Source organism: Cebus imitator, unplaced genomic scaffold, assembly GCF_001604975.1.
Source record: "Cebus imitator isolate Cc_AM_T3 unplaced genomic scaffold, Cebus_imitator-1.0 Scaffold381, whole genome shotgun sequence".
NCBI lineage: Eukaryota > Metazoa > Chordata > Mammalia > Primates > Cebidae > Cebus > Cebus imitator.
In genome coordinates this window covers 1,592,089-1,617,802 of record NW_016107696.1, presented here as the reverse complement: position 1 = coordinate 1,617,802, position 25,714 = coordinate 1,592,089, and the positions used below count along the sequence as shown (strand labels likewise).

General features: G+C 36.5%; 1 long non-coding RNA gene across 4 annotated transcripts in view; it reads right to left on the bottom strand.

Annotated features, from left to right (window-relative positions):
* The window catches only part of LOC108288679, a 275,217-nt gene that overhangs the window by 213,115 nt on the left and 36,388 nt on the right, over positions 1 to 25,714 (bottom strand). The window contains exon 4 of one of the 4 annotated variants that reach the window (XR_005196736.1): positions 20,984 to 20,994. The exons of the other annotated variants lie outside the window; for them this stretch is intronic. This is a non-coding gene — a long non-coding RNA (uncharacterized LOC108288679). Of the gene's footprint in view, positions 1 to 20,983; positions 20,995 to 25,714 lie in introns of those variants that run through there. 4 annotated transcript variants of the gene reach the window in all.

The window sequence follows — 25,714 nt, the reverse complement described above, 5'->3', positions numbered from 1 at the left end:
GGCACGCGCCACCATGCCCAGCTAATTTTTTGTATTTTTAGTAGAGACGGGGTTTCACCATGTTGACCAGGATGGTCTCGATCTCTTGACCTCGTGATCCATCCGCCTCGGCCTCCCAAAGTGCTGGGATTACAGGCTTGAGCCACCGCGCCCGGCCTGTGATGTTATTTTTAAAAGACAGGCTAAATAACTTTTTATTGTCATTGCTGCTGATCTGAATGTTATTCCTGATGCCCTTGGCTGCACCTGCTGTGTCAGTGTATTATTCCAGCTCTGCTAGGCTGAATGGGAAGTGTTGGGGCAGAGGGGCAGGGGGAAGATGGTTGTGGTCGGAGTGTTCTTAGGGGAACAGTAGATTGAAAGAAATTTTGTTGACGTTCAGAAACCACATCGGTGCCCACATAACCTTGAAGTAAAAAAGACTCTACCTTTCCTTTTAAGGTTAAATTATTTTTTGTTTTTTTTTCCTTCTGCTCTGCTCTATGGACGTTTCAAGTTAACAGTTTGTCTTTTGGCAAAGATGTTTCAAGTTAACAGTTTGTCTTTTGGCAAACAGTAGGATGTTTGGCATCCTACTTCTTCTGAGGTAATCAAGTTACTTCTCTCCTTCCTTCATAGACAGTATTTTTCCTGTTCACAAATCAAGCCAGAAGAAAGGTATTTATTGTATGTAACAATAACCTGTAAGTGGTTTAATACTCCATGGCCTTCAGAAATGCTTTTTTTTTTGAAAGAAATATATCAGAAGAAGGGAAAGATAAAATAATATTTATTGAGCAGTGACTATGTGTCACACACATCATCTCACATAAATTTTACAACAATCTATTTCAAAGTATGATTAGCTTCATTAGTCTCAGAAACTAAATTTAAAGAATTTAAATTTTATCACATATATAGTTAAGAAGTGAATAGAGGAGTCTATGTCGTTGACCCCAAACAATGGTGATGCATTCTATAATTAGAATTAATTTCCTTTTAAAAGATTGGTATAGAAGATAAATTTTAGCTGCACCATTCTAAACTGCTATTTACCTCTAGAAAACATAAACTCTATGCTTGCACTGTCCAATATGGTAGCCATTAGCCAGATGAGTAACTATTTAAAGTAACTATTTGCTACTTCATTAAATAGTACACATACAGACCATTTCCATCATCAGAAAGTTAAATTGCACACCAGTACTCTAAACCATTTTCAACAGGATGAGATTAAGTAAAACATATTCTTATACTCAATTTTAAATATCTGTAGCAATAACAAAATGAAAATAAGTCAGATGGGGTGTGTGACGTTTTCTCCTTTTAAAGGAGAGCAAGGATTGAATCAAGGGCAAAGCTTTGTTTTGATGAAGGGATGATGTAAGATACAATTGGATCTTGTAAGGAAATACTTTCTTGTAAAAGTAAATTATATGAAGAAGCAATCAAGAGTATACTCCAAGGACTTCCACTTATATCCAAGATGAAATAACAGAGACCAAGTCACCTTGCCTCTTGAAACAACCAAAAAATAGATAAAATAAAGCCAGACAAAATGTATGAGGTCATGGATTTCAAGACACTCGACATCAGACAACAAAGGAGAATGATCCCTGAAAGATGAGGAAAAGTGAGCCCTAGCATTGCCCAGGTTACAGTTCGAGAAGGTTTCCAGATCATGGCATAAGAAAAGAGAACCCAGAAACAAAGCACCATGAGATGAGGAGATGGAGCCGAAAGTTCTGAGAAAACAGGCTGCCAGAATTTGCAAAACAGAGTATTGGTGAGGAGAAAGTTTCCCAGAGAGGGAACACCACAAATCTGCAGAGTCTGCCTCAAGAATTAAGCACATGTTTATGAGAAAACTTCCCAAAGGTGTGCCATACCTTCCCCTGGGCAGCCTAATATGGTGACTGGTACGAGTTGGGAGGAGTCTAAAGGAGCAACCACTTCCACCTAACATGGTAGGACTCTGAAGAGCATTCTTCATTCACTATGGGTTGGTTTAGTGTTGTTGGGGCTGCTTGTGCACATGTACTTGCATTTTCAATGTTTTCTTTCCATAATTTATAAGCAAAGAGAGCTAACATACAAAAGCTTTCTGTTAAAGTCTTACATTGTAATGACAATTTCTCAGGGAGAAAAAAAATAAAAACAACTCTGCTAGGCTTAACCTAATAGTAATCTCAATCATATTTCAAAATTCCCTATGACATTCACAGAAGCATGATGAGGAAATGTCTGATATGGTTGGGGTAGACGGTAGTGCAACTATATACAATATATAAAATATTCAGATACTTCTCTGCTTTTATTTTGGTTAAAGCGTAATATCACCAGAGAAAATGAAATCTGCAGATAGCTCCCCATTGAAGCACCTGGAGTCGAGCAGTGATTTAAAAAGCTAGCATGTCAGAGAACTAAAGGATATATTTTGATAGAAGGAAGTAACCTTCGAGGACTGGGAGAAGTTTTCAGATGGAAAACTGTCACCAGAAACATAATATTAAGTTAGAAAAGATCCGTAACACCTGCCATTCATCTGTGCTTGGGGAAAAAATAAAAAGCTAGATAATAAAGGTCGGACAGCCTGTGCTACCTGCAGATGGTGATGTGGCTCCACTAAAAATAGCTGAAGGAGGCCCCTCTAGCATTGGCAGGAGGGCAGAGGGCAGACAAACAAGCATCCTAATGAGAAGAAGCACCGCAGGAGGCCACACTAGGAAAGCCTTAAAAATAAACACATACACAAGTGCCACATGCACACATACACACAAAAATTATACTAAGAGCATTTTCTAACATGTGTATAGTATTTTTTTATCTTTTATTTTTTATTTTTCCATAGGTTCTTAGGGTATAGGTGGTGTTTGCTTACATGACTAAGTTCCTTTTTTATTATTATACTTTAAGTTCTGGGGTACATGTGCAGAATGTGCAGGTTTGTTACAAAGGCATACCTAATATATGTATAGTATTTTAAATATATCACCTCATTTGAGTTTTTAAAAAAAGATAAAAAGAGGTTATGATCTGTTATATACCACTAAAGAAACACTGATTCAAAGGAGTTAAATGTTTTATCCAAAGCCACACAATTTATAAAGTTGAAGCACAGGGTATTGGTACATTCAGTATTTAAGAATATCCAACAGTTCAAAAGCACATAGCTCTTTATACTAAGCTGTATATGAATATAAATACTAGCCGTCTTGAGGGTCCTTTCTCAATTAATGAAATTAAATTGCTGCAATTCTGTCTTTAGGAGGAATTCATTTTCTCTGGGGTCCATGAGAAAAGATTTTCTCTAAACACCATCAAGCCTCTGTCATCCCTGTTCAGTTTAGCAGGTGACAGGTTTCTGACTAAAAACCAGGCCAACATGTACAAAGTTGTAGTTGTCATCTGTTCAGCTGCACAGTCAGAAAAGTCTACAACTCCAGGAGGCTGCTGTGTCCAGCATGGCCTATAACTAGCGGAATACATCTGCTTTATTCTGGGATTTAGTTAACAGGCAGAGTCTACTCTTATGCTAAGCTATCTCTGCAAGTTTCACTCCATTATTAATAAAGAAAATATCTTAGATAATATTTTTACTCTTCACCTTATTTCCCAAGATGTTGCTATCTCAAATGAAGAAGAGGGATGATATTTATGGAGGACCAGCTCAAAAACTCTAACTCTAAAATAATGTTATCATTCTAAGCATAAGTGTCATTAAAATTTCAGTTCTGGATGATCAAATTCTGGGATCAAGTAATCTGGCCTAAACTCTGAGTAGAAAAGCTCACTGTCATATTTTTTAAATTTTCCGCAAAAGTCTAAGAGAGTTAACAAAACAGCAAATATTTACCCAGAAGCTTAGGAAGATGAGTCCAGAAATTTGGAGTTGCTTTTTTCTTGCAGATTTCAAAAGAAATGTCAAAGAGGGTAAAAAATTGAATAGTGCCTGTCGAAGGCCTTCTCAGGATAGGGGGTTCAAAATTAGAGTAGAAAGCTGTAAAATACTAAATCTTGTAAGTAAATATAAAGCAGAAGTAGTTATGCCTTAGTGTAGACTGAAGCTGAGGTTTAGACCATGTCAATTCTTGAAATAGAATTGAACAATTCTGCATTGCTGGTACCATGAAGTGCCAGTCTGGAAGATGAAAACACAAGCCTTCTCTGGAGACAGAAAACATCATAAAAGACCTTGGATTATTTCTGCAAACAATTTTGCAATGACAAGTACTTACACAATAAAATATAACATGCATAAATTGACCAAAGACAAAAAATAGAAATATGAATAAAAATATGAATTAACAATTAACAAAATAACAAATCTAAATGACCAGTAATTATAAAAATACAACTGAAATCTCAAATATAAAAACATACTCAAAATCTCATACATGGAGAAATAAAAATTAAAAATGAGATAATGCATTTGCCTATTGAAATGATATACATTAAAAAAGGGTATCATATTACTTAACTAGCATAGCTATAGGAAAATTAGTATAGTTGAAAAAAAAAAGCCTTTGGGTAAAAACATTGACTTATACAGTCTTTAAAAAAATATTTCAACATTTATTAAAATTAAAAGAAATATGTCTACTAGTTGGTTTAGCCACTTATGGACTCTATCCTACAGAAATAAAACTATCAGTAATATATAAGGACATAGGTTATTGATGTTTATTGCTGCATTATTCTTAGTGGCAAAAAAAGATAAAATATTAATTCTTATGCAGTATATCTGAATATTCAACAATCATGAAAATATATCCAACAATCTTTAGTCAATGGAGAAATGTGCCAATTTACACAAGCTGGAAAGACATTTCTCAGAATTGCTTTCTGGTATGGTTGCATTTTAGAGTTAGTCACAAGACAGATTTGCCTATATTTGAAAGGCAAAAGTGAAGCAGCAGCCGTCACATTATGAAGGTGGATATAGGTGCTGGGTACCACTACAGTACCTTATGCTATTCCAGCTTGCACACAGTGTAGCTAATCTAGTATTTCACCTTGCTGGTCTGGGGTAGCTGCCAGACCCACATCTACATCAACTCCCAAGGCATCTTCTCTTCAGTTTTGTTGAGTCCTGGGACAGGCACTTGTGCAACCCCATGGTGAAGATCATCAGCTTGTTCTTGTAGGTCAAACATATAGCCAAGATGAGAGGCAGTAAAAGGTAGACGTGGATTCTAGTTTCACTTCACAGGTTCTAGCTAAGCTTCATCATTTGTAATTTTTTCCTACTCTTCCCTGCTTCATTTCCAACTTTTCTTCCTAACTACTGACCCTTCTAGCCTACATAATTCTCAGCCTCATACCATATGCAGTGGTAATGGCCCTCTATTGACTTCCTCAGCAGCTTCCACAAATGCATTGGGTCTAATTTCTATAATAAATCTTTTTTCTATATCATGTAAAGTTGTTATGCTTCCCTGATCAAACTGTGATAAAATTTTAATTAAGAAAAAATAGGTAAAAACAATGACTACAGAAAATGTGTAACATTAATTCCATGTAAAATTATGTGTGAATATAAGTATATAAAGAAATTTAATGTTTTTAAGAAAATATATAGAGATGTCAAAGTATTTTTGCCTATATCTCAATGAATAACCTTGTATGTGTGTATACATATACCCTTATCTGAGAACAATCCTCAAAGGGATGAGAGAAAATGTCCAGGATTCCTAGTCTCCCTTTCCCTTAGCTCTATGTATCTGGATTCCTAAAAGTGAGCAAACATCATAAAATCCAAAAAAAGTAAAACAGTATTTTTATTGGTTAACTGTCTTACATGCTTATTGGTTATATTTTGAAATACATGATCTTATTACCCTGTTATATATATTAATTTAATATTTTCTATAAAGAGAAAAGGAAAGGAATTTAGCGTTTTCTCTAGCATGGTTGATGACAAGTTAGTTGTTATCTGTTACTGACAATTTAGCTTCCCAATTCATTGTCATGTAAATTCTTTAAATTGTTGTCAAATTCGGTGAATTATCTGTCAGGTTTCTTTTGTAAATGAGCAATAAGATTCTAAAATTTATATGACATGTAATATTTTAGGGCATTTCAAGTTCTGTTGTATTGTAACTACTCTGAAAACTCTGAATTAACAGTGTTCATAACCACTTTGTTGTTTAATGTCATTGAGTCTGTTTGTTCAAAGGGGTGTAGAATAATTATTGGAAACCATTCCTTCACTTGGATAGCTAGAAAAGACCTGTACACAATGTGACTACAAATCAAATAATTACAATTCCATTAAACCCAAACTTAAATTTATTGTCAACTTAACTTTTCCTTAGGGTGAAGTAAAAAATGCCTGTGGTCACTCCAATGCCACCCATATAAGGGGCCATGTGACCAAATGGAGTTCAGAAAATAGAGGCTGTGGTATTGATTGTGTTCAAATATTTACTTTTAAACATTTTACCAGCTATGCCAATGCTTCTCATGAAATGGCCTGTGGACCTGAAGTTCCTGAAGATTATGGTAATCTCTATTTTATGAATCCTGAAATTCATGGTAAATAATAGTGAAACTTTCATCAAATATCAGCAAAATTTTGGTAAAAATTGAGACTCGCCCCAAGTGGCCTAAATCCTAATCTGTAATTTCTTTCTTATTCCTATTAAAAAAAACAAACAGGAAAATGTAGGCAATTTCTCCAATACAGGAGTCTTTCTCTCCTACCAATCACAAGTTAGTGAAATATCAGATATTTAAAATTGTTCATTTTCAGAAATAAATCTTAGAAGTAGCACACTGTAATAAAAACACCTGCTGGACAGAAGTGGCATTACGAAATTTACATTGATAAATCATGCTGTGACTGATTAACTGTGGTCAAGACAACTTCTCTTGGGCCTCACTTCTCACCAGCAAAACAAAAGCCCCACTAGATTATTACTAAAGCTATTTTCTCAGCCTAAACAGCAAAAATTCTTAGTTTCCTAATTTATCTCCCTGACTTATCTGAACCACTTTCCAATTTGTCCTATCCACCCCACTCCAAATTAATATCCCTAAAATTTTATTTAATCATCTCATCCTACAATATAACAGTTTCACTTTCATTCATTCATGCTACAATATTAAGGAATTCTAAAATTCAGGAATTTTCTGGTGAGTTTTGTTTTGTGCTTACAACATATTTTACATATGACTTATTCAGTATATTATTTCCTGAAATCTGAACACAAGAAAAATATCTCTATGTCACATGTATTATGAGAGCAAAGCCTGTTCTATCTTGGCAAAAGCAAAACTGTCATTATTTTACTTCATTGAGTTGTTACACTTGAAACAAATCATTTAAAAAGCTGTTTCAGTTTTATTTACACTGCCGCCATTGCAAAAGGCAACTCACAGGAATATGACTTGCTCTTCTCAAATTGCTCTGGGTGATGGCATCTTAATTAGAAACAGCAAACCAATTGCTGTTTAAAATAAAATAAAAATGGGAATGTATAGGAAGCAAACAGCTTCCACTTTTCCACGACTGACAGCTACAAAGATACCATTGCTTCACACCTAGAAGCATCACAAAGAAAGCTACGACCAGTACCCATTCTTGGAATTGCATTCTACAGCCCAATATAAATTAAATAGTGTTATCATGACATTCCTCTGTGGAATAGGGTATGAATACTAGAAGGCTTCTGTTCAGAGCTTTATGACAGCAGGGCAACCAATTCACAATGGAAAAGTGGTTCATTTGGTTGATCAGCACTGAAGTTCATCATCGATTTGTCTAGATTTTGAATTTTCATTGAAGAAGCATTTATATGCTAAGATTGTTTTAAAAGATATACAGCATTCACTAGATACTGTCAAAATAACAGTCTAATTCAAAAGACTAGTTATGTCCTTTAAACACTTAAACAACAACAACAACAACAAAAATAGTGACTTTGTCAAGTGTAAATATGCTCTACGACCTGTTAAATCCACGTCTCAGATTTGGGGATATTCAAGTTACAAATTGACGTATGTGGCTCAATGGTCTCTGTTATTCTCAACGTAGCTTTTATATAACTATGTTGAAAAAAATTAATGTGACAAGGAATAAATTATGGGAAAGGGAAAAGAGAAAAATGATTTGTATAAATTCCATTTCTCTTTTTCACTGTGTGGCAATGAAAGTTACCAAATTCTGAGAACTAGTAAACAACTAGCAACTTAGTTCTATTTTATTCTAAATGTGAAAAGCTATAAATTAGAAGATAGCTTGCCAATGTAAATTAAATCTTTTTCAAGGTGGAATATCATACCACGGAATGTATTAAAATAGCTACCACTTAATATTTTTTAAAGCCATAGAGCCTAATATTTCAACATAGTACTCTAATTATCAAATTGAGGTTCAACATTATAATCTAATAATTAAATTATTAATCTAACACTTAATTGCCAAAGCCAATTTGACCATTAAATTTTGGTTCAGCCAATTAAGAGTTAGCTTAATATGTTTTTGTCTAAAAGAGAATTTTTAAAGCATAATTATGATGTACCTTGAAACAAAAATGTCATGGGCCTAAAAATTTAACTCTGCAAAATCAGACTACTGTGTAAACGTTCACTGATGATGATTCCCCATTCTGTTTTAGCTTATTTTCAGGATTTTGAAATTACCTTCCTTTGTATATGATGACAAAAAGAATATAATGTGGGCAGTGGTAAACCATAGTGTCTTTAGAGAGATTTTGTGTTATTAAATTTTCAAGCAAATAAAGGTAGACAGGTAAATATTTTCTGGTCCCAAATCTGTTTAAAATATGCAATACTTAATTTCATTCACACATTTAACAACTTGCTTATATGAAATAAGCTAGACTCTTATTTATACACATATATGAGATAGAAGGCTGTGCCCTTTTTTTCACCCGCTGCCCTCCTATGCCAATTTACATTATGGTTAAAACGTCTCTTCTGCATTTTTCCAGTAGGACTTAACTTTAAAAGCCCTTCCCTATTTTTGGATCCAGTCGTAGACACGCTCTTCCACTTTTTTACCCACCCCTTCTCTCTCTCCTATCTCGCTTTCTTCTGTTTATTGTTACTTTCTCTACTTGCATCTTGTCGTCTCTTCTTAAATTCTGACTCTTGACATTCTCGAAAATTAAATTTTTAGATGATATTCTCATTAAAATGACAAATGAATGAATGTCAAAAAAGAAAAGGGCAAAACAGTTTTCATGACCCCTTCAATCTATTCAAGCTGCTATGGATCTGAATAGCTCAATTATAAGCACTTTCTATGCCACTTTTCTTGATATCTTAATTAACCACCAATTTTTCAAAGTCTACTAAAGAGGAATAAATTCATTCTATGAAATGTCAACCAAATATTTTTTGGAAGTGTTTTCTACCACATTTTTCTTTCAAAAAATAATATATTAGCTGAAGGGAGGCTTAGTGTATGCCTTTTCCAAAGTATCTAATGTAGATTTGATAAGGTTCAAATGATACTGCTGAAAATATTAATTATTTCAGAATGTCTCACTAAAGAGCATTTTCTTTGTGAACTATTGTGGGGAAACCATCTAGTCCCTGTCAGCTGACATAATTTATAAAATTCATTTCACTTAGATTTTTTGGAAGGAATTTATATTTCAATTACTCCAAATTTCTTAATGTATCAAATAAGGAAACCAAGACCCTAGAAAGCATAAGTGATTTCATTCCTTCTTTCACGCCGTCAACAATTATTTATTTGGCACTAAGTACATGCCAAGTACTGTGTTTCTTGCCAGCAATATAAACATGAAAAAGACAGTGTTCTTGTCCTGAAGAAGCTAATTGCCTCCAGGGGAAGACTGACCTCTAGTACTATTATAACACCTATGTATGAAGTGATAGAGAGCACAGTGGACTCATGAACCAGTTCTGCTCAAAGAGGGATGGAGGGTGCCAGGCGGGTCCAATATTCTGCCCATACCACCAAAGAGCATACTAGTTGTGAGACAATATAGGGAAGAGACTCAGTCCTGGCAGACAAAAGACATGGTAACCAAGACTGATACAGAAGGTAAGTCCTGGGAAGGGAAGAACATGGTTCCTTTAAATGATACGGAGGAAGGAAAGGGAAGTGCTCAGTAGAGGGGCATGGAAGTGCTGGGCAGAGGAGAGAGTGGTCCCTGGCTAGGGCTCCACCCCCATGGATCTAGGTGGCATTTCCTCCCTGAATGTTGCATTTCCCAAGACCACCCTGGCCTGCCACCCCCCCATCTTGTGCCTATAAAAAACAACCCTGATACCCTAGCAGGCTGACAAGGGTGGCCAGACCTTGAGAGAAGCACATCAGCGGAAGAAGACACAAGCGGCTAGAGGATGAAAGGATGTCAAGGGAGCATGCAGACAGAAGAGCACACTGACAGACTCTGGCTGCCGATGTGATCACACTGACAGACACCAGCTGCCCATATGATCTGTGGGATGAGGCAGAATTTGGCCAGGGCAGTCAGAGAAGAGCTGGGGCTGTGGAGCAGCCCAAATCCAGGGGAAAAACAACTGTCTTCTGGCTCCCCCATCATGGAAGAGCTACTTCCACTCAATAAAACTTTGCACTCATTCTCCAAGTCCATGTGTGAAATGATTCTTTGGGGACACCAAGGCAAGAACCTGGGATACAGAAAGCCCTCCTGAGCTGGTTAACACAAGCCACCTATAGACTGCAAACTAAACCAGCACCCTGTGACAGACACCCACTGGGTCTTCAGTAGCTGCAAACATTCACCCCAGACACTGCCATCAGGTCACAGCCCCACAGCCTGCCCATCTGTACGCTCCCATAACATTTGAGCAGCGGGGCACTGAAGGGAGCCATACCCCTACTGCACACCCTGCTAGGAAGGCAAGGGAACCTTTCCTGTTTCAGGACCACATGAGCCTCACATGTCCAGGCACATTCCCTCTCTTACCTTCTTGCCTCCCTTAACAAGCTGATCCAAGTTATGTAGCAGAAAGATGCCTCCTCCTAACTTAGCTGACCAAGCTGAATTCCCAGCCAGGAAGGAAAGAACCTACCCATTTACCTTCTTGAGTTACTTCTCCCAAGGTTGTTAAAGCAGGACTCTGGCACTCCTGATAAAAACCTAATCAGATCCAGCCAGCTAAAGACAAGACGGCCTTTAGTGCTGACCTTTCACTAAGTTTTTCCTCGCTATGATGTCATTGCACCCAGAGGTGGAAATTTAACCTGAGACACGCAATGTATGAAGAAGCATGTTGTCAAATTGCACAGGTGCTAAAAGTTCCCTGCCTCTACATGCCTGCACATTGATCCTTTTTATGCCTCAGCTTCCTTAAAATGACAAGAGCTAAGCCCCTGCAGAAGCTGGCACCAGGATCCCTTTCTGATACACTGCCCCCTTTCTTTGCTTGAGTCACAAGCGTATCAAACTTGGCCTGAGAAAAATTTCTCTTTGGCCTGGTGTTATTTTCCATTTATGCGAGAGACAATCACTCACAGTCCAAACTGCTGCAGTGATTGTGCCCAGCATTGTTTCTAATTGATCAAAGCATTTATTCCATTTGGTCGGTACCTCTTCCCACTTGTTATTGTTTTGATTCTCATCCACAGTACTAGAGAAGGCTTCAAAGAAGATAATATTCCTGAGCTGAATTTTGAAAGGTGTTCGTAAGCAGACAAGATGGAAAGGCTGTTTCAGCCCAAGAAAATAGCACTAGTAAAGGTGCTGAGGCTCGAAATTGCAGAAATTGTAACTTTAATAAATTGTTATGGATAAACTGCAGTGTGTGTTGAAAGTTGATGAGAAACACAGTGACAAAATGTAAGAGTTCAAAAACAAAATTTTAGAAGTCAAAGTGTTTGTTAAAATAGGTGATGTAATGTTGTGGTTAAGGCATGATCTCTAGAGCCAGGTGCTCCTGGATTCAACTCACGGCCCTGTCACTTAATGGCTGTGTAAGCTTGGGAAAATTATACTTTAGTCCCTCATTTAATCATCTGAAGAATGGGATTAAAAGAGTTCCCACCTCATAATGTTGTGTGCTGTTTAAATGAGCTACATATACATACAAAGTAGTCGGAGACTTCCTGAGATGTAGTTAGTGCTGTGGAAGTTTAATTGCCTTTATTATTTATGATGTAGAAAATAAAAGCCTTGAACAAAATAACTGATATGATCAGATTTGCATCTCAGAAAAATCCCTTTTATATTTATCAATAGCATAGCCAGTATAGGGTTAAAATGGCTTAAGGAGGAAATGTTATTTTCATAAACTCTGTTTCCCTGATATTAGTACTGTTATATCACTTTTTACTTGAAGCTGGCAATGAGAATGAATGAGATTAATGTGTAAAGATCCTAGAATAATGTTTGGGATAAAGTAAGCACTCCACAAATGTTACTTATGATTGTGAAAGTAGCAAGAGTAGCATGGAGGTGGCAGTAGTGATTATTTTCCACTCCCTTCTTTTTAATCTTTCATGTGTTTTAATGTCATTCAGGCTGTTCTAACAGAATGGCATATATTGGGTAGCCTAAACAAGAAACATTTATTTCTCATTGATTTGGAAGCTGGAAAGTCCAAGGTCAAGGTGCCAGCAGATCCACTGTCTGTCAATGGCCTGATTCTTGGTTTGTAGATGGTCATCTTCTTGGATCCTCCCATGGTGGAGAGCAGAGAAGAAACATCTCTCGTGTTTGTTATAAGGGCAATAATCTTATTCATGAGGGTTACAACTTTATGACCTAATTACTTCCTGCTATAGGCTGAATGTGTGTGTCCCTCCAAAATTCACATGTTGAAACCTAATCACCAATATGATGATAATTAGGAGGTAAGGTCGTTGAGGGGTGATTAGATGAAGGCAGAACCTTCATGAGTGGGATTAGTGCCCTTACAAATGAGGCCCCAGAGAGCTACCTTATTTCTTCTACCATGTGAGGACACAGCAGGGAGGTATCACTTATGAACCAGAAAACAGACCCTCACCAGACACCAAATCTGCTGATGCCTTGATCTTAGACTTCCTCACCTCCAGAACTATGAGCGATAAATTTGAGTTGTTTATAAGTCACTCAATCTATGGAATTTTGTTACAACAACCCAAACAGACTAAGACACCTCCTAAAGGCTCCATCTCCAAATACCATCATATTGGAGATTTAGATTTCAGCATATGAACTGGCACTGGGAGAGGTTGGGGGGGTGGTGATAAACATTCTGTTCATAGCCCTGTGCCACTTTATTTTGGTTCTACCAACTATAAATAAGTTATAGTTGTTTGCTTCTAGAGTTTCTTTCATATAATAGATTGAAGTTTAAATTTACTGTGATTACTTATAATTGAACAAGTTTCAATCATCTTATTTTATATTTTCTATTATCATATTATATATTTGCCTGTTTTTTCTTTCCTGCCTACTATGGGATTGGAAGAGTTTCTATTTTTATTATTTACTAGCATTTCCCCTTAAAATTTGTTAGCACTCCTACTTAACTTTATATATATTAACAGAATCTGAAACTTAATCTGTGCCTCTAGTCTTCTCTCAGGTAAGACATAGCAAGTATGAGCTATTTATTCTACCTTTCATCTAATTGTTGACTACAGTGTTAGTTCTTTATTTTAAATATTCAAAAAATTATATTTGTAGTCATTACTTTTTATTTTTCCAATATGATTTTATCAATGCCTTTGCTAAACATTTTTTCTTGTATCACAATTTTTTCTTCAGGATTAATTTTTTTTGTTGCTAAAATATACCCTTTAAAGAAATTTCTATTTCAATTACATTCTCAAGGGAAAATAATATGTTTTAGTCTTTACATGTCCAAAAATATGTGTTTTTCACCATTGCTTCATTTAACAGTTTGCAATCCTAATGACATAAGGTCCAATCTATCTGATATTTTGTTCATTTATTATATGTAGCATTCAGAGTATTCTTTCAGAATAAAGACTTACCTCACTCTTCAATTTTGGAAATTGCTAGCTTCTCTTTCTCTCTGGAAACTCTGATTTTCCTAGAGAATCTAAATCTGTGTTTTATTTCTCTGAATTTCAAACACACATACACATACACACATTATATAAACACACACACATATGTGTGTGTGTATGTGTGTGTGTGCGTATATATATATATATATATATATATATATATATATATATTTCCTTTCAGACTGTAGTCACAGCAATTGTTAAAGTTCTCTATTACAATTTTTCTCCTCAACTCTCATGTTTAATGTTATTTCCACTTTATTAACTTTTTCATTATAAAGAATTTAATTGATTCATGATTCACAAGTTTTTGTTTCAATAACCCCTACTTTTGTTTTATGGATATTATTTTCTCATTTATTTAAGAATTTTAAACATGTTTAAAGTACTTCTATATTATTTAATTAGTTTTCTATTTTTGAGAGGTAATTATTTTCTTTTGTTACTTTTTGTTGTTTTTATATTTATGTGTTCATTTGCAATGGCAGAGGATCCATATCATGGAGTCAGACTTCCTTATATGCTTTGTAATTTTTGTTGGTGTGTTTATTTTCCATTAGTTTACTTTGCTTTCTCTCTTCCACATCTTCTTTCTTCTTGGGCAATATTTAAGTAGTTTCAGCTCAGTTCTTAAGGATTCACAACTCAGAAGCATGTTTTATATTTCTTCAGGGATTTCACTTTTTAGAACTAAAGTCAATACCCAGTATTTGACTAATTATTAATCATTTCAGGTTTTCTGCTTTCTCCCTTCACATTCATAAGAATGATGTTTCTTAATGCAAAATTAGACACAAAAAATAGAGGTTTTACAGGTTTCATTTAAATATAGGGGAATATTGTATTATTCCAGTCTCACACTGCTACACAGAACTACCAAAGATTGAGTAATTTATGAAGTAAGGAGGTTTAATTGACTCACAGTGTACTAGTCCATTTTCACACTGCTATAAAGAACTGCCTGAGACTGTGTAATTTATGAAGAAAAGAGATGTAATTGACTCACAGTTCCGCATGGCTCAGGAAGCCTCAGGAAACTTATAATCACGGCAGAAGGCAAAGAGGAATCAAGGCATGTCTTATGTGGCAGCAGGAGGAGGGGAGTGGGGGGGGGCATCAAACACTTAACCAGATCTCGTGAGAACTAACTATCACAAGAACAGCAAAGGGGAAGTTCGCCCCTGCAATTCAATCACTTCCCACCAGACCCCTTCCCCAACACCATGGATTACAATTCAACATGAGACTTGGGTGAAAACACAGAGCCACACCATATCAAATGTGATCTCCAGTCCCTTGCCTCTTGTGCAATATATTCAGACTACTTTTCTCTGAGGCACTGAAATCGAGAACTCCATTGCCAGCTTAAGGTGCCAGTATCCTAAGAGGTTATGGCCTTAGCCCCACTTGGACACTATATATCAAATGGAAAGACTTCTACATTTTAAAAGTAAGAATATGTATTTTTAATTATTATAACAATAATTGTATAGGACTTATACATGTAGGAAATGGAATAGAGAAATTGAGAGCAGTCGGGTCTTCAAGATAGCATAGCCAGCTAGGGACAGAGCCAAAAAAACATGAATATAGATTCCTTATGTCTAATTAAACATGCTACATTACTAATCACTCAGCAGTTTTATAGTCTCTGTTGATTTATCTATAATTTGCTCATTTTCCCCAGTGCCTATCATCAATATGAGCTGAATATAATCCCAGGCTTTAGAGCATACTTGCTCATAATTTACAAACTTTAAAAATATTTAATCAAGACAGTCTTTATATATTGTCTAAATAGACTCACATTTTCCTTGAGAATTTCTCTCTGTATATATTTTCCATAGAAAAATTCTACAGTACATCACAGACACAGGATTTTTTAGTCCTTTAGCGACAGATAGCAACAGATAATAATGATAACTAGAATATTATTATTAAGCAGTAATGTTCTTTGGCAAAGGTAAGTACATGTATGTTTGTGTGATTCTCTTGTAAAATAAGGAATTTTACTGAACTGTGTTCCTGATTCCTATGAGGAAAACTCTAAATCCTTGAAATTTTCAGAGTTTTATTAGTATCTTTGTTATGCCAAGGAGGCACCACATGGTTGGCCCCTAGACAGCTTCATAATAGAAACAGGTCATGTTGGAAAACCTAATCAGGCAATTAAAATGTTAGAACTATGAGCTATGTGATATCAGCCTAACCTCTGGAGAGGGTAGCGGGGCTGGAGATTGACTTCAAACATGTGATCAATAATTCAATCAATCATACCTATGCAATGAAACCCCAATAAAATTTCTGGACATCAAAGGTCAGTGGAACTTTCTATGCCAGAGAATATTAATGTGCCAGGAGAGTGACATGCCCTGATTCCATGAGGAGAGAAAACACATCTTCATTTTCTTCAAGATCTCATCCTATATAACTCTTCAATGGTTGGTTTTCCTGATTTGTATCCATTGTAATAAAACTGTAATCATAAATACAGCACTTTTCTGAGTTCTCCAAGTCATGCCAGTGAATTATTACATCTGAAGGGAGTCATGGGAACCCCCAACTTTATACCCAGTTAATCAGAAGTGTAGGTCACCTGAGAACCCCCATAACTTGTGCCTGGCATCTAAAGTGGGGGTGGTCTTGTTGGGGACCCTGCCCTTAAACTTGTCTAGTTTGACACTAACTCTGGGTGGTTAGTGTCAGAACTGATTTTCAGTGTACCAGCTGGCTTTGGAATAGCTGAAGTTAAAGCGAAATATTCTTACTATATTTATTTAACCAAACAGTATCACTATTTCATAAAGTATTATATGAAACCTGATTTTATAAAACCTGATTTGGAAACCTTAAGACAAATAGAAAAGACAAGAAGGAAGCTTGTTTCCAAATTTTAGGAGCTGGCTGCCCCCTACTGACACTGTCATGGTCACTACTAGTATGGGGGTATAAAAGTTGATTCCCTTAGTTTTTGAAACAACTAATTCTATAAAATTGAAACACCCTCTGAAACTTGTTTCCAGTATATGTTTAACTCAGTGGTATATTCCTTGACATTTAAAGGCTACTGGAATCTTTTAGATTTCAATCAACTAAGTATTGAGGTAAAGAGGCTACTACTCAGTGGCAAACAGTCTAAAGCCTAAATTTGATCACTCTCTCTTACTTTCTCTCAGGTAAAACATAGCAAGCCACATTGGGTTTGTTTCTGTGAGATCTCGGCAAGCCACATTAATATAATAAGCTCACATTTCCTCATCTTTAAATTGAAATTATTTTACAAAATGATCTGAGTTATTCTCTGTATAGGTTGTAAATTTTTCAAGAAGGAAGTAATCAATAAATTTAGCATATCAAAATAAAATAACATAAGATAGGCAAAAATGTCTAATCTTTCAATTCTGAGGTTTTAGAACTTCATAAGCTTTATGAATTTTTGAGGCACTGTTTCTCAAGTGAAGCCCAGAGAGAAGTCATATGTAATGTTCCTCAAAGACGCAGAGCAAAAAGATAAAGTGGTTAGGGAGAAGGACTGGGCCTGGTACTTTACCCACTAATGTGACAAGGGTCCAGTGCTGAAAGATTTTGTAAACTCTAGGTAAACTTTGCAAACATGTAAGGGGTGGAGTTACCCTAAAACTAAAAGTGCTGATATAAAAGTTTTAATTAGTTAAAAACGCAGAACCTAACATTTTAGGATTGAAGCAGTGATGGTAGAAGGGGCTGGAGGAGCATCAGACAGGGAACGCCGCCTGGCTCCAGCAAAAGCAAATGCAAACGCTGTGGGGATTCAAGCACTCTCAGTTTAGTCATCTGGGTTTTACATATGTAAAGATCAACAAAGTATGTAGAGTACTCCCTTACCCAGTGTTTCTCTTTCCACAGCTTTCATCACCCACGGTGAACCATGGTCAGAAAATATTAAATGGGGAAATTCCAGAAATAAACGATTCATAATGTTTTAATTGCATGCCATTCTAGGTGGTGTGATGAAACCTCCTGCCATCCTGCTCCATCAATCAATTCATCTCAATCACATAGTCATTCAACTCACATCATTACAAGGAGAAGGGTGAGTACAGACAAGAAGACATTTGAGAGACAGAGGGCACATTCACATAACTTTTGTAACAGTACATTGCTATAATTGCTCTATTTTATTATTGTTGTTAATCTTTTACTGTGTCTAATTTATAAATTAAGCTTTATTGTAAATATGCAGGTATAGGGAAAAACATAGTGTATCAAGGGCTCAGTACTATTTGTGGTTTCAGGCATCCACTGGATGTCCTGGAACATACGCCCTGTGAATAAAGGGGAAGTACTGTACTACTAATAAACATGTATCAAAGGAAGTGACAGATGTACTTCAGATAAAAGTAACTCTAGATGGAAAATCTGAGATGCAAGAAAGAATGGAGAGCATAAAAAATAATACATTTGTGGATTTGTTATTTAGAACAGGCTAGGTTATATTATGGCAATACATCAACCTCGAAAGCACAGTGGCTTAACATAACGAGGTCTAAGGTTCAGAAGCAAAAAGCTTTAAATATATTTAGGTGTTTTGAATATAAAGTCAATGGCCTGTATCCTATTATCAACAATCTGTGACTCATTTTCTTTGGTTTCATGCATATGTGGTTTTACATATTCAGCTCTCCAGGACAGGTAGGCAAACAGATGGCATTCCCCTTATGAAATGGCCTTTATTTCTTTAATAATCTGATGATATTTATGCTGCTGTCTTGAAACACTAATGGATACACGTTTCTACAAAGTTCTCTAGTGAAAAACAAGCTTGCTTTGCTATAAGCCAAAGTCTATCACATCAAAGTGCCAAGCAAAGGAAAAAATTACTAGATTAATATAGATAGATTCACTTTTTTGAAAGTCGAACTAATTGCACTTAAATGACAGTTTATAGTCCTTCATCTCATAGGAATTTTTGAAAACATGTATATGCATTGTCCTCATTCAAAGACAATTTGAACAAATAATCTCACAGAAGTCAGCACCACCATAGTCCTAAATGGCTTTACAAATACCACCCTCTAGTGTTTCAAAGAGGCAATTTGCATTCTCACTATAGAAAAGTTCAAATAATTATAACTACTGGACAGTCAATGCTGTGAATGATATGGCCATGGGCAGACTAGACAGCATAATAAGCTCTATTTAGTGTAATCCAGTCCTTGTCAGGAAGAAACTTGCTTCAATTTCTTTGACCAGATTGCTAGGATTTTTTTTTAATTTGAAATAAATCAATAAAAATGAAACAGTAAAGCTGATTTCACATTCTACATGGATAAATGCAATAGCAAAAAGGATGCACGATCCAGTTTTCTCTGCTTTTTACTCGCAAAGCTGCATGTAACATCATCTATCAATTGATATAAACTACTTTAAAAGAAAAATACAATAACATTAATCATATTACTGCCTACATTTTGAATATTAGCACTGTACATAAACACCTATGGTATATAAATATTAATATCCAAATATGAATCTTTTAAATGTTTGATAGGATAAATAAAGTATAGAAGTCTCATTATCACATTTTTTTATTGTACTTTAGGTTCTGGGGTACATACGCAAATCATACAGGATTGTTGCACAGGTACATACATGGCAAGGTGGTTTGCTGCCTCCACCCCCCCATCACCTATATCTGTCATTTCTCCCCATGTTATCCCTTCTCAAATTCCCTACCCCCTGCTGTCCCTCTCCTACTCCCCACCAACAGACCCCAGTGTGTGATGCTCCCCTCCCTGTGTCCATGTGTTCTCATTGTTCAACACCCACCTGTGAGTGAGAACATGCGCTGTTTGATATTCTGTTCTTGTGTCAGTTTGCTGAGAATGATGGTTTCCAGGTTCATCCATGTCCCTACAAAGCACACAAACTCATCGTTTTTTATGGCTGAATAGTATCCCATCGTGTATATTTGCCATATTTTCCTTGTCCAGTCTATCATTGATGGGCATTTGGGTTGGTTCCAAATGCTACTGTAAACATTGCCACAATGAACATATGTGTGCATGTGTCTTTATAACAAAATGATTTATAATCCTTTGGGTATATACCCAGTAATGGGATTGCTGGGTCAAATGGAATTTCTATTTCTAGGTCCCTGAGGAATTGCCACACTATCTTCCACAATAGTTGAACTAATTTACACTCCCACCAACAGTGTAAAAGTGTTCCTAGTTCTCCACATCCTCTTCAGCATCTGTTGTCTCCAGATTTTTTAATGATCGCCATTCTAACTGATGTGAGATGGTATCGCAATGTGGTTTTTATTTGCTTTCTCTAATGACCAGTGATGATGAGTATTTTTTCATATGTTTGTTGGCCTCATATATGTCTTCCTTTGAAAAGCGTCTGTTCATATCTTTTGCCCACTTTTGAATGGGTTTGTTTGTTATTTTCCTGTAAATCTGTTTTGGTTCCTTGTAGATTCTGGATATTAGCCCTTTATCAGATGGGTAGACTGCAAAAACTTTTTCCCATTCTCTTGGTTGCCGGTTCACTCTGATGATTGTTTCTTTTGCTGTACAGAAGCTCTGAAGTTTAATTACATCCCATTTGTCTATCTTGGCTTTTATTGCCATTGCTTTTGGTGTTTTAGTCATGAAATCCTTGCCTATGCCTATGTCCTGAATGGTTTTGCCTGGGTTTTCTTCTAGGGTTTTTATGGTGTCAGGTTTTATGTTTAAATCTTTAATCCAACTGGAGTTAATTTTAGTGTAAGGTGTCAGGAAGGGGTCCAGTTTCTGCTTTCTGCACATGGCTAGCCAGTTTTCCTAACACCATTTATGAAACAGGGAATCCTTTCCCAATTGCTTGTTTTTGTCAGGTTTGTCAAAGAGTAGATGGTTGTAGACATGTGGTGTTGCTTCTGAGGCCTCTGTTCTGTTCCATTGGTCTATGTCTCTGTTTTGGTACCAGTACGATGCTGTTTTGATTACTGTATTCTTGTAGTATAGTTTGAAGTCAGGCAGTGTGATGCCTCCAGCTTTGTTCTTTTTGCTTAGGATTGTCTTGGCTATGCGGGCTCTCTTTTGGTTCCATATGAAGTTTAAAGTGTTTTTTTCTCCAGTTCTGTGAAAAAGGTCATTGGTAGCTTGATGGGGATAGCACTGAATCTATAAATTACTTTGGGTAGCATGGCCATTTTCACAATATTGATTCTTCCTAACCATGAACATGGAATGCTTTTCCATCTGTTTCCTCTCTTATTTCCTTGAGGAGTGGTTTGTAGTTCTCTTTGAAGAAGTTCTTTACATCCTATCTTAGTTGTATTCCTAGGTATTTTATTCTCTTTGTAGCAATTGTGAATAGGAGTTTGCTCTTGATTTGGCTGTTTGTCTCTTATTGGTGTCTAGGAATGCCTGTGATTTCTGCACATTGATTTTGTATTCTGAGACTTTACTGAAGTTGCTTAGCAGTTTAAGGAGATTTTGGGCTAAGATGATGGGGTCTTCTAAATATACAATCATGTCATCTGCAAATAGAGACAATTTGACTTCCTCATTTCCTAATTGAATACCCTTCATTTCTTTTTCTTGCCTGATTGCTCTGGCTAGAACTTTCAATACTATATTGAATAGGAGTGGTGAGACAGGGCATCCTTGTCTAGTGCGGGATTTAAAAGGATATGCTTCCAGTTTTTGCCTGTTCAGTATGATATTGCCTGTGGGTTTGTCGTAAATAGCTTATTATTTTGTGATACGTTTCACTGATGCCTAGTTTGTTGAGGGTTTTTAGCATTAAGAGCTGCTGAATTTTGTCAAATGCCTTCTCTGCATCTATTGAGATGATCATGTGGTTTTTGTCTTTGGTTCTGTTTATGTGTACTATCACATAATTTAACATATCATGGAATGGAGTGTAATTGAGTCTACATTAGTGTACTATAATGAGAACATATTATAAAGAAACTAAGACATGAGCTTCTTTGCATCATTAATTGAGTAATAAATTGTCAAGCTACAAGTTTGGGAGTGATAGTATTGATATTTATTCTGAGAAAAAAAATAAAACACGTTTGTATAATATTAAATTCCATAGGACTTTTTGTTGTTGTTTGGAGATGAAGTCTTGCTCTGTTGTCTGGCTGGAGTACAGTGGCACAATCTCTGCCCACTACAACCTCCGCCTCCCAGGTTCAAATGATTCTCCTGCCTCAGCCTCCCAAGTAGCTGGGACTACAGGTGTGTGCCACCACATCTGGCTAATTTTTTGTATTGTTAGTAGAGACAGGGTTTCGCCATGTTAGCCAGGATGGTCTCCATATCCTGACTTTGTGATCTGCCTACCTCAGCCTCCCAAAGTGCCGGGATTACAGGTGTGAGCAACTGCGCCCGGCACTATAGGATATTTTTTGGAGACAGGGTCTCACTATGTTGCCCAGGCTGGTCTCAAACTCCTGGGCTCAAGTGATCCTCCCACTTTGGCCTCCCAATGTTCTGTGATTGCAAACATAAGCCACTGTGTCCAGCCAGGAATTTTTTTTAGAAGAAACATTTTCAGAAGGCCCATAAACATTAAGCACACATTTCTGTTCTGTGGCATATGTGTCTTTAGACTATATACTTAAGAATGTAGATGTAAACTGGATTACATTAGAACATCTAGCTAATTGGTAAATAAAAGCAAAAGCACAAATAAACAAACAAAAACATTAGAACAAAAGAAAGAAAATGTGCATTTACTAAATACAGCAAGCTTCTGTCAGCTTCGGGCCCAAACTCATCGTACCCAGGCAAGGGATCAAGAACACCACTCTGGGAGAGGGACCTTAAGCTAGAGGTATGAAATCAAGCAAGAGGTATGGAACTCAGAAATAGCCACAACATAATAAGAAAAATGGTGGTGCTACAGCACAAGTGGAACCAAGCGACGTCCAACTGAAATGAGCTGGACAGAAAAACAGACCCAGGTACAGGAGAAGTACAGGGAGTCTGAAGAGAAGTCAAGCCTAGGGGTCTTGTCTTCTTTGTTTAATCAAAAGCACTTTTACTGGGCTTCTTTGGCCTTGTCTACATGTTGCAAAGGGATACAGACAAGGACTGCATACTCCTCTTTAAAAATCCCTACCATTTAATTTCCCTTTCCACCCACCGGTTCTTCACTGGATATATAATAAGCATCAGAACATCGGTACAACAGAACAGAAAGTACAGTTGAATGGAGTTGAATTCAAGTGGGCATACGTTCTAAAAAGATTCATATAGCCAGATTTTGAAAGGCCCTTAAATTTGTGGACTTAGGCATTCAAGAGCCAAGACATAAATGCAAATGCATCTGTCATCCTCTGACCCTTTGGTAAGTTCTGCTTTTGAAATCACTTCTATCCACAAAGCTTGGAACTTTGAGGTTGATTCTATCTCAGGGAAATAAGTACAGAGCATGATCATAAAAGAATGAGATGGATTTTTTAACAAGCATATCAAAGAATGTATACAGATGGGTTGGTCCCTGATACTACAGGCGGCCTTTACTTCTTAGCAACTTAAATTCCTTAAATTCTAATAATTGACATTAACAGTTTTCAGTCCAAAATACCATATTATCAGCTTGGGTTACCATATCTTTAAAATTAGTAGAAAGCATTTCTTATATTATTCATTTTGGTTAATAACTCACATTGGTTATTTTAGAAAACTGCATTTTCATAGTTTAGAAACGAGATAGAGTTATATTATCACAGCAATAACAAAACAGAGTTAGTCAAAACTGACATTTGCCAATTTCTAAAAGACTAATAATAGCTAATATAGAAATGAACAAGGAGGCTGACTCCCATGTATACTGTGAGTCAGCCTTCCAGTCTTGGAACAGCCTTATGACTCCTCTTCCTGCCCTCCAGCCTTTCCTTATGGTCTCTGATGCATGCGCCAGGTTATATCTTTGTAACTCCTCAGACTGTTGTTTAAAAGGCAGATGAAGAAGGCAGGAAAAGAAAACAAACTGAGTGAAAGTTAAAAGGGTACGGAGTGGGGAAAAAAAGCACACATAAAAAACTAAAATTATTTATCTTCTGTGTCTGGTACAGTCTCTGAAGACTATACCAAAAATGATGCCCCAAAAGGTTCTGAGCAGGGATCGAGAGAGAGAATCACCTTCCTGTTTATCCCTGCCTGCTCCTACACTCTGGTCTGTCTGGCTCAGGACTCTCCCAGTAATTTTGTTGTCCCCCCTCTGACTTGATCTTGAAACTGCAACCCAGGGACATGAACTGACATATTCAAGACCTTACACTGGTCACCTGTGTCAGAACTCAGACTGCTTTTCACTATAGACTTGTGGGCTCTGGATTCAGCATGTATCTGAACTCCAGTACCAGATGATTCTTCTCGGAATCTCAAAATAGGGTCACAGAGATTGCATTAGCCAGCAAGAAAATTTCAACTAAAGGACCAGATAGACTTGGACTTGAGGATTAAGCATGAGTAGCCAATCTATGACAAGAAAAGAACAAAGCAAATGTGCATCTGGGAAGAAGGACGTGTGTGTGTGTGTGTGTGTGTGTGTGTATCAGAGACACAAAAACAGAGCGAAGCTTGATGACTTTGCCCTTTCCCACTCATGTGGGGCACAGCACTTCTTCCAGTTTAATCTCATAAAAGTCCCTGTATTCTTAATTTTCCTCCTCAGATACTCCTTGTTAATGTTATTTAAGCAAACATCTGTTTATTGTAACAACTATTTCACTATAGGCCTCCTACCAACTAGAAAGTAAGACACATTAAGGGGGGAATAATAAAAAAGTGATACTCCAGCCACTACTGATATTAGCAGAAAAGTTCTCCATCTCCATGATAGCAACTTGACAGCTTGGTTTTACAAATGAGTGATTATTATGCTAAAAGCAAAGGCAGCACAACCTGACTTCAATGCTTACTATGAAACGACAATAATCAAGACAGTATGGTATTGGTGAAAGAACAGACAGATAAATGGGACAGAATTGAGAGTCCAGGAATAGATCCACATGAAGTACAGTAAAATGATCTTTAACAAAGGAGCAAAAGAAATACAACAGAGCAAAGAAAGCCTTTTCAGCATGTGGTACTGGAACAACTGCTCATCCACAGGAAGCAAAATGAATCTAGATACAGGTTTCACCCTTTTTGCAAAAATTAACTCAAAATGTATCATAGATCTACACGTAAAATGCAAAACTATAAAACTCCTAGAAGATAACAGAGGGGAAAACCTAGATGACCTTGGTATGGTGATGAATTTTAGAAACAACACCAAATGCATGATCCATGAAAGAAATAATTGATAGGCTGAACTTGAGTAAAATTTTTAAAACTGCTCTGCAAAAGAAAACGTCAAGATAATGAGAAAACAAGTCGCAGCCTGGGAGAAAACATTTGCAAAAGGCATATCTTGTTAAAGGAAAACTCAATTTAAAAAACTCAATTGGAAAATTGCTAAATATCTTGACATTAGGTTGGTGAAAAAGTAACTGCAGTTTTTACCATTACTTACTTTTAATGGGAAAAAAAGAAACACACAATAACTTCTGTACCAACTTAATACAAGCTTGTCTAGCCTGTGGCCCAGGATGGCTTTGAATGCAGTAAAATAAAATTTTTAAACTTTCTTAAAATATTATGTTTTTTTTTTAATTTTTTTTTAGCTCATCAACTATTGCATTAGCGTATTTTATGTGTAGCCCGAGACAGTTCTTCTTCTTCCACTGTGGCCCAGGTAAGCCGAAAAATTGGA